Source organism: Dioscorea cayenensis, chromosome 6 (assembly GCF_009730915.1).
Source record: "Dioscorea cayenensis subsp. rotundata cultivar TDr96_F1 chromosome 6, TDr96_F1_v2_PseudoChromosome.rev07_lg8_w22 25.fasta, whole genome shotgun sequence".
Taxonomy (NCBI): domain Eukaryota; kingdom Viridiplantae; phylum Streptophyta; class Magnoliopsida; order Dioscoreales; family Dioscoreaceae; genus Dioscorea; species Dioscorea cayenensis.
The window spans coordinates 18685387-18696256 of record NC_052476.1 but is presented as its reverse complement, the minus strand read 5'-3'; positions in this window follow the sequence as shown (position 1 = coordinate 18696256).

Genomic DNA, 10870 nt, shown 5'->3' with positions numbered 1-10870 from the left:
GATCCAGCGGTGGCTACAAGAATGGAATATTCCAAAGAGCCCGCCAACACTATATTTATAATATATATATATATATAGTGCGAAGTTGATGTCTAATCGTTTGGTTAATTGAATATTGGTATTATGGCATACTTGTAACAAGCATTTTTAATTATGATCATTTACAAGTATTAATCAGAATACAATAACTGTAATTTTTTTTTGTTCGTAATATTTAATTCATTAATTTATTTAAAAATACATTAAAAATATAAAATAATTGCTTATCTTAATTATAAATATTGTAATCCAATAATATTTTTCAATTGAAAGACAATTTTTTTATAAATGTAAAAATGAAGATTAGCGTACAAACCAAATTCGGTTGCTTTGAGTTTTTATTATATATAAAAAATAAATAACAAAAATATACTGATAGGCCCAACCTCCTTGATTCTTTAGATGAATCGCGGCCCAACCTTTCTAGCGATTTAATCCAACACATCCAAAGGTGAGGTGGATCCAGTGGATTGGGCCTGCTGAACTATTTACTGATCCATGACCCCTTTGTTATTTCTCCAACATTGAATATTTTTATATCATATACCAACAGTATTAAATCCACTCTATTCAACGACTTTGATTTTACATAATATAAGGGAAAGTGCTTGCAGTGAATAGTGAAAACAAGGATGGATGGGTTAAATTGGATTGGTTAGAATTTTAAAACTAAGATAGTACAAACACATCCACCCAAAAAAAAAAACATCTTTATTATTTAAAAATCAAGAATTGATGGAGATAATATACACACACATGAACTTGGTTGAGGTCCTTAATTAGGAATCACATAAATGGCACCCGCTCACACAATTCTACATTGGAATAAACACACAATGCCTCAAACACCCTAAAGAATCCTAATTTACATTAAAAAAAAAAAACTCAGAATACGAGGTTCATATCATTTTCATAGCATGAAGGATGACCAGACTATCTTACATCTTAATTGGATGATTAGTGAGTCTTCTTGGATGACAATCCATAATTTTTTTTAAAGACAAACCGCAAATACATTAAAAGGAGAAAGAGAAATAACACAAATGACCCATGCAATAATAAAAGGCGTAAAAACCACGCAATAGAACAAAAGACAACAAAGATAATAAGGGTAATAGATAAAGAACCTCCTAGAAACAAACATGCCTCAAAAATGAATTAGCCGAAAATACCTTTGTGCTCACAAGTTCCACCTCCTCATTGAGGGGCTAGAGAATCGATACAACGCCTAATAACACCAATATACCTGCAATGCATCTACTTAGCGGCGACCGCTTGTGATGACGGGTCACCCCTCTTTTGCAAGAACGTAGTAGGCCGAGATAAAAAGCACCGCTTTATTCCAAGATGGAGGATGGTTTCTTTTGTCTAACTCCTATGTTGCTACAAGGTAAGGAGGCCTTTTGTCTCAAAGTGAAACAATCCCACTGAGGCAGGTCTTCCTGAACAAGATCATCATCGACCGATTGAGCACAATCCCCTGCATCATCCAAATAATGGGTAGGAGGGTCAAAAGGAACAATAGCAAGATAGTCAGATCAAAATCCTCCGCCTCATCTCGCTATACCCTTCTCCACCTCAATATCCCATCCTCCCCACTCCGCCTGTGCAAGAGGGTCCAAGAAAGAATCCAAGAGGTGGTGTGTTCACCTTAGGGACAATAGACTGATAACCAAGACAGCCAAAACCTCGGGGGATAGGAAACCTTACAGGATGATCGGGGTTACTAAAGCCTGAAAGCTTTAGCCCAAAGGACGCCTGCAGCCCCAATAGGTTCAACCGGAGAAGAGGTCTAACCCGTAGTCCCATCACCACCCAAAGAAGGCACAGAGGAAACCGAATGGTGCTCAGCAGCAGATCCTCAAGACTCAAATCAGAGGAAGGAACTGCATCAAGAACCAAAGGTTAAGAACTAGAAAACTCAACAATAGAGCCCAAAACAGAGCCCACATGCTGGCCCGAAATTTGAGATTTGAAAGACTCGGCCTCCACCAACCGCACAAACATTGCCTAAAGGAAGTGGATCGACTCGATTAATCATCACAGAGGTTGGTTTCGACCGATCTACCTAGGATTGATCCACCAAAAGAGAGTCTAATCCAAGCACACGCAGTGCCCTGGATCCATCCGATCGTGAGAAGCCTCAGATCAACATCTTCTTCACGATATGGAGCAACGCTCATCACAAAACCGAGATCTGGAAAGCGACTGAACCGTAAGCCAGCCTATCGAGGTTAACTTCCCGAGATCCAACCCACGACAAAGCAGTACGGACACCGCCTCCCGGCCCCATCATTGGCCCGCCGATCGTTAGAAGCCGGAAAAGACATCACAACCACCCAATTCTGAGATGGGTAAGACTAACGTCTTTGATGAATCCCCCACCCACATGACCGACTGAGGTCGATGGGGATCCCACCAAGGTTCGTGACCAAAATGATTCTGTAAATGCACCACCATCTTCTGATACCGCCGTAATTTGATGAGCAGATTAGAAAAAGCTCACGGGGCTGAAAGAAAGCCCATCCGATCATGCCCGTAGAGAGGATCTGCCCCATGAGGAGGATGGGGAAACCAGATTCGACATTAAGCTCAATCGACATCGAGCTCCACCGAGGATGCAAACGAACTGCGCACCTAACGCCCATAATGGTTCCTTTGAGTGCCACAGCATCATCACAACCTCCCCACAAATTTCAACAAGTCTAGATCGATTCCAAAATCTACCACCCGGAAAGTAGAGGTTCCGTATAGGACCTAATCCGTCCTCCCATGGTTCTATAAGAGCCCAACCCACGACCATCTCGAGACGACCAGGCATGCGCTGAAGGACCTAAGAACACTTCAAACCAGAGAGTTTGATAATTTCTCGCTATCTCCTTCCCAACATTTGAGAAGCAGAGAATCACCATATAGATTCGAGGTCGCACTGCAAATGAAGTCGCCCAACTACCATAGAATTCCGGGTTTATCAGGAGAGATGAAGCCAAAGGAGAGGCGCATCACGACATTATCGAGCCCCTGTTGTGGATGATATCTAAAGAGAAAGTTGGAACGGAACAAAGGACAGCACGCCGAGCCCACCGAGGAGGAGGTTTGAGGAGGCAGGACTTAGGGTGAGCCGGGGTCACAACCTCTGAGCGTGCCCAGCTTACACACTTGCTTGACCCGCAGGAGAAGGAAAAAGTTCTTCCAGATCGAAACCACATGCTCTCGGGCACGCTGAGATCCTGGAAACCAGAGCCTCTACCCCATCGTTGGAGCAGACTTACGTGGCCGGGCCGGCCTGGGCGAGCCGCTTCGCCTGGCACCATGAGAGGACCACGACATGAAGGCGTGAGTGACCGCCCGGCTGCGGAGCAATCGCGGTAGCCATTACGCAGGTGCAGCACTCATCACGCCAACGTCCCACCCAGAAAGCAGCGTCGCCAAGGTTGGTAGGGCCACTCGACAAACATCACTCATAGCATCGAGGTGCGCACCGCAGCGAGCACCAGCCTTGGCGACCAAAGAGTATGCCGGAAGTTAACCTCCGACCAAAGGCCCTTAAACTCCTGCGCCGCTATCATGCCCCTATCGACTACCACCCACTCGTCTGTCCCATGGAAAGCATACGTGAGGGTGGAAAGATTGAGAGGCTAGCAGCGTGTCCTCCCGAGAGTGGGGAGCAGGCGGCCTGGCATGACGGGCTCGGCTTGGCGCCCGCCCGCCTCTCACACGCGAAAGGCGAGAGCGTCCACCACGATCGCTCAAGGCTTCGGGAGAGAAATGTCGGCGCCACCAGCCATTGCACGTCAGCCAGCCTCGAGGAGCGTCGCTCCATCCCTCAGACAACCCATAAATTATACCTGACTCAAAATAATGAAATAAAACTACAATATACTCAAAGTGTTGATGACAAATTTATTTTTAGCAACATAGAGTCATGGCTGACATTTAATGCCCTCCCAAAAGTTTCCATGTATTCGTTGGGTATACTATTTACATGTTCTTCATTAATAATAGGTTTTCATCAGCTCTTTCAAATTTTTCTCGAATAAAAGCACATCAAAGTCGCTCGCTTTCGGTAACTCTTTCCTTTCAGTAAACCTATACGGTTGGTAAAAATACATATTTTAATTTAATAGTTAATGATAAATTAATACTTTTTAGATAGTGAGTAAATATCTAAATTAAAAATAATTTATATAACAGCTTATACCTTTGTGATTAGGAGTTACTAAAAAGCACGTAAAAGGATTCGAGAAAAAGAAAATTACTTTTAGGGGCTACTTCAATTTTGAGAGGGGCCAAATATGCATAAAGAAAACTTATCAAACGGTTTTTGACAATTACTTAGAAATTTTAAAACACAATATTGCTTTCATGTCTTTCAAATGTAGATGGATGAATAAAGGAGCATAGATAATAAAAATTTAATTTAAAAATTTATACAATTTCCTAGATATATATATATATATACATAATCATAATATGTATTGAAGACTATATTTTATAATTGATCATGAAAACAAAATATTTACTTTGGATGCATCAAACAATTTTCTTAATTGAGATTTTTTTTTTTTAAATTTTTCTAAGGCTTTCCGTAATGCTTTGGCCAATTAGTTTGCATCAATATTCATTCTTCTCACTATCATTTTTAAAATATTCAAATTAGACATTAAGTATTTGGGACATTCAACGTCCCGGATATTAAAAAGTATAGAGGAGAAAGTACATGAGAGAGATAGAAAAGAATTTGTCGATCCGAGTAACATGAATAGTTGCTAATCATGTGTACACTTTGGTCTCAAATGGGTAGAGTATACATTGGTGTATTGTTTTTATTTTACGCACTATTGGTCTAGATTGAGGTTCAGGATGAAAATCTCTGCGCATCATAATTTTTACTATGCTATTAGTTCTAAGTAGATGTGGTTTTAGTAGAAAATAAAGTTTTAACGTGACTTGCTTATTGATTGAGCAGTGCGTGTAAATATATGATTGAATAGTTTTAGATGAAAATGCTATGCATTCTAGTGAGCGTGGTCTAGTAGAAATAAGTTTTTAACAGTCTTGTGTAAAATTTTACTCATGTTATTATTCTAATAGATGTGGCCTCTTCAAATTATATATATAAACACACACTATATGATATTCTTATTTTACTTCTATACATGTACTCAAGCGTCCAATATATATTGTGGCCATGTAACATGCAATTGAAAATATATTATTATTTTTATTCACAACCTGCAATTACTATAAAATTTGAAGTAAAAAATGGATGATGATATAACTTCTAAACTTCACTGAGTATTCCACCTCATTTGCGCATCTTATACATTGCTTTAAAAATTAAAAAAATTATAAATTGATACAATTGAATAAAATAATTATACATTTCAGCTCATGTAACAAATGCCTATAATAACATTAAATGTTTTAATTATACAAAGACCAAAATTCAGCATCACATAACAAAAACAAAATACATAGTGTGCTTGAATCATAAAAAAATTATAAAATTTAAAAATGTGACTTTATATCATGTAAAGTGTTAGTTCACTGTGTGGTTTGTGGGTTTTAGGAACACTCAACCACTCATAGAAATCTCACCAAACCAACAAAGAAAAGACACACAACGTTAGTAACCTGAGTTCGACGTCCACTCACCTACGTGCGGGGGTCAAGCCCGGAGATAAACAATCCACTAAAGAGGGTGAAAAATACATGAGTACAAACACTTGTCACTTAACATTTACAAACAAAGATCACTACCCTCTCTGAGATTGTCTTGTGCACCCACTCTCTTTAGCTCGGTCGCACTACATATCTCGAGTACAAGAGCTTATATAGACGCTTCACAGTTCAAATATAGCACGTATCTCTTTTAGAATCTCCGTGGCTGCTAATTTAAAAACCTTCCGAAAGTAGTTATTGCAACTCTTGTTTGTAACATAAGTTGCAACATGCTCGATTCTTGACTTGACTGAGTTACGTTACGCTTGCGGATGACCTCAAAACCCATCAACCTCGCATACATGCTTGAGTGCAGTCGATGCGGCTAAATCTCCCGATCCCGACTGCAAGCAGCTAGCCCTCGTCCTCGGGTTCCTCATCACGTAGTCCCCAGCAAGGCGCGACGTCCTTGTGCGTCTTCATGGAACTTACCAAACTTAGTCTTCAACCTTTCAAGTTTGGTCTTCAAAGATTCTGCAAACTTGATCTTCAATTCACCCAAGTTTGGTCCTCAAAGTCTTGCCCTTTGATAAACTTCGATCAATCTTCATCAAGGTCTCTTCAAATCATACCATCAATAGTTCTTCAATCATACCATTGGTATTTCTTCAATTAAGCTCCATCCATATTTAGTCTTCAATGAAATCACCTAAATATGCCTATGATATGATCTTTCAAGCTTCTAATATATTACCAGAATAACTCCATGAGATATTGAGATATTTTTCCTCAAGTTATGAGACATACTCAAAAATAGTTTCACCATGATTTTTCAAGATGTTTTTGCCTTGTAAAGCAAAGTCTCGCTTTCGTATGCAAATAAATTACGTCTTACGCTATACATCATGATTATGTTGTACTCACGTGGTTGCCATGTCATCTTACCTTGGTGTCAAATCATACTAATTAAATAGTGCGGTTGCACTAACATAAAGAAATATTGATATGACAACGATATTGACGTGGCAGTGTTGAAATTTTTGTCTATATTTTAAAAACACAAGTTTGGCAAACCAGTGATTCTTTTTATATTCATTTGTTGGTGTTGATGCTTAATTCTAATTATATCACATTAATCAGTTTTTTCTTGATTTGTTTTTATTAAATTATAATAGATAGATACAAGGTAAATTTCATTACTAAGATTATACAAAGATAACCTGATAATCAATTTCATTTATGAAAATTTCATTAGTTAATCATGGAAAAAGTGATAATTATATATAGATATGTTCTAAAATTAAATGTTTTGAAAATTAATAAAATTCTTATTTTGTTATCTAATGACACGGCAAAAGCTCAAACACAATTGTTTTATAAAAACACAATTGTGTTTTTATAATATTATAAAAATATAAAAACACAAATTTGTTTTTATAATATATTATCAAAATATAATATGTACAGTTTTTTTTAAGAAAAGTTTTATTTAATATTCTTAGTTTCCTCCAACATTTAAATGTATTTTACATTACTTTTTTTTAAATTATAAGTTTTAATCCCTTTCGGTGACAATTGATTAAAGATGAGAAACATAAACACAAAACACTCATACACTTCATAATTAAGAGAAATCATTTGGATTTATAAAAAATTTTATAGTAAGGCTGGCATATTTAAAAGTGTCACACATTTTTACATGGGAGTAAGATTCACAAAAAATCACATTTTTTGAGTTTTGTCTTTTTACTAATCTTTTAAATATTTGTAATTAGCTATATGGACCTACTACCAGGCATAGGCAGAGGTGATTAACGCTCTTGTCTAGGCAGAGGCGAAGCCAGGAATTGTTTTTAGGGAGGGCCAAAATTTTTTGTTAAAGAACAAGTAAAAACGTAGAGGCAAATTAATAATAGATTTTTATAAATATTTTTTTTTAACATATATAAATTTATTAATAATATATAAATTAATAATATACATGTACTAATTTATAGAAAATCAACTTACCGGAAAATAAATGTTTAAATTTTTTTTATTACTATATAACCAATTCATTGAATATTAAAATACTAAAAAAAATAAAATTTTACAAATATGTTTTTCTAAAACTATAATATTTTTAGACTATATATATTAATATACGAAAAAATCCACTAGCAAAACAATAGGTTTTAAAAAATATATAAATCAATTCGTAAAATATTGAAAAAACCAAATAATAAACAAATATTTTTCCCCTAAGAATATTATGTTTTTATACTATATACATTAATATGTAATATGTAATATATATACATGAAATAAAAAAAAAAACAAACTAGGGGGAGCCATGGCCCCCTTTCTCTCCCTTATCTCCGTCCAGTGTTTAGGGCTTCTGGATTTTATGGTCTTCAAAATTTATGATTTTTTTAAAAAAAAATCGAAATTTCTACTTAAACTTTTCATTTATTATTTTATACCATTTTCCTTAGAAATCTTAATGGTTGTCGTCTAAATTATAAAATCATCTTATTTGAATTATTTATGATATTAAATTATATAAATTTGACCTTACCATCAAGACAAGTGCCCATAATTTCTTGGGGCCGCCACAATTGGTTTAAAAAAAATATATTAAAAATCTTCATTTATTATTATATCCTGATTATTGATAAATCTTAATTATTTTTCTTAAATATAAAATTTATCATGTTTAATTGATTTATTATAATATTAAATTAAATTAATTTTATCTAATCATCAGGGCTATGGCCCATTATTTCTTGGAATATAATTTTGTATTTAATAAAAAATTATTGAAAAAAACTATAATTTTGTTTAGAGGGCTATTTTCGGCTATTTTCCCTAAGGCTGGTCCTGATGGACCCACAGCTCTTTTAATTGTTAGAATGGTTTTGGGCCATCACATCACTTAATATCTAGTGCTAATTAGGCAAGTCATATGTATATAAATATATAAATATAGAAATATATATTATGAGATTGTTAGAGGTATAAAATGTTGAATTGTCTCTACATGTGTTTGATGTTCCAAATTATTAGTTTTGTTAGAGGTTGTGGGTTAGTAAATTTTCGATAATCAAGCACATATACCATAATATTTAAGCAAAGAGGCATGCATGTTAAGTAATGTAATTTGACACAATGTGCTTATGCTTGTGAGGCCAAGTTTGAAGAGTCAATTCACTGGAAAAGGAAATAACACAATTTAAATATTCTCATGAACACCCTCACCCCATGGGACATATAATGATCTAAGATATCCACTCCAAATACTCATTTGACCAACCTCATGGTTATCATGATCTCTCATCGACATGATAAGACTTCGCTAGTATCTCCAATACAATCATCAAGAACATTTAGCTTCCCTTCATAAGATTGACTGATAATTCCTCAACACATCCTTGTACTTAATTTCCTATATTAGCTATTACTTGAACACTCTTGGAACGTAGAGATTCTTAAAATAGTCTAACCCCTTTGGTCTAGGTGATTAAACACTAATCCTATAGACAATAATGGTTTCCCTTGATTGCATTAGTACTTTATGAATCATGCTATTAGATACTTTATGAATCCGAAGAGTTTGACACCGTACATCCTAAATATATTAGAAAATTTAAAAACATCATTGAAAACTCCCTCAACCTTCTCTTCAAGTGGATGATGAAGGAAACTTCTGGATTGGAGAAGATAATGCTATGGTAAAGTTTTTGACTCTAATGTCCAAAGCAATGGAGTTGAATTGGAGTCTTTCTTTATGATTAATTGAAGAGCTATATCATGCCAGTTTCATTCTATATAGATGTGATTCATTAGATGAGTTATTTATGGATGATTGTTATGTGATTGAAAAGATATATGAGGGAATGAACTATATTAATTTGAGTTTAAATATCAAAAATGGTCCCTTTATTTTGTGTTTTTCACCATTTTAGTTCCTCTAATATAAAATCGGCATTTTGGTCTCATATTTGCACATTTTTCATCCTTTTTGATCCCTTCAGTTCATCAACTAGATGGACCATAAGGGCAGATTCGTCAATTGGAGGGACTAAAAGGACAGAAATGTGCAAATATGAGAATAAAAACAAAGATTTTATATTATAGGGACTAAAAGAATGGAAAACACAAAATAGAGAGACCATTTTGATATTTTCACCTATTAATTTTTAGATTTCTTATTGAATTAATTAAAGGCTATCATTGATAGGGATGTAAATGAGCAGAGTTGAGTTAAGTTGAGCTTGGCCATCTTCGAGCTTAGCTTGCCACTACTTTAACTAAGCCCGAGCCGGACTCGAGCTTACTTCAACCGAGCCTGCATTGAGCTCAAGCCTAGTTCAAGTTTCATGAAATTGTAAGGCTTAAACTCTATTTGTTAGTTTGACAAAACTTGGTCATTTTTTTATAAACAATACATTACTATTATCATTATTATTAATAAAAAATTTATTATTTCCAAATAATATTAAACATTCTTATAATAAAAATTTTAAATTAATCTAGTCATTTGCTTAAATTTATATAAAAAAATGTGTAATATTTTCATACAATATTATAATTGATGATCCCATAAACGATATGTCAATATTACTATACATGGTTCTGTAAATGCTTTATATAAATGAGTCTATTAATGACACTATAAACAATTCTACTAATAAATTTTATAAATGTGCTTGTTAATAATACTATAAATGAGCCTCTTAACAGTTCCTATAAATGAGCCTTTAATGATATTATAATGAGTTGTTCACAAGCCTTACTTTGCAAAAGTTGACTATGTTGAAGCTCAGCTTGTTTACATTATGACCTTAGAAATTGAGCTCAGGAATTGCTCGTTTACCTTAATAAACAAGCCAAGCTTGCGGTACACATCAATTTCCAATCTAGTTTTTGTAAGAATGATATTTTTATACTACTTAGGGCTTGTTTGGATTGGTTTGAAAAAAATTCTTTTAAAAAAAGTACTTCTTAGAATAAGTTAAATGCTTCTCTATATTTTTAGTGTGTAAAATAGGTTTGTAACTGTAGCAACAGTAGTTTTATAGTTGAAGTTTGGTAAGTGTCATGTTTGTAATAGTAAGGTTTATTAAGTGTCATGTTAGAAATAGTATGGCTTAAGGATTAAGTCTTGGAGTCTATATAAGGCAGTGTT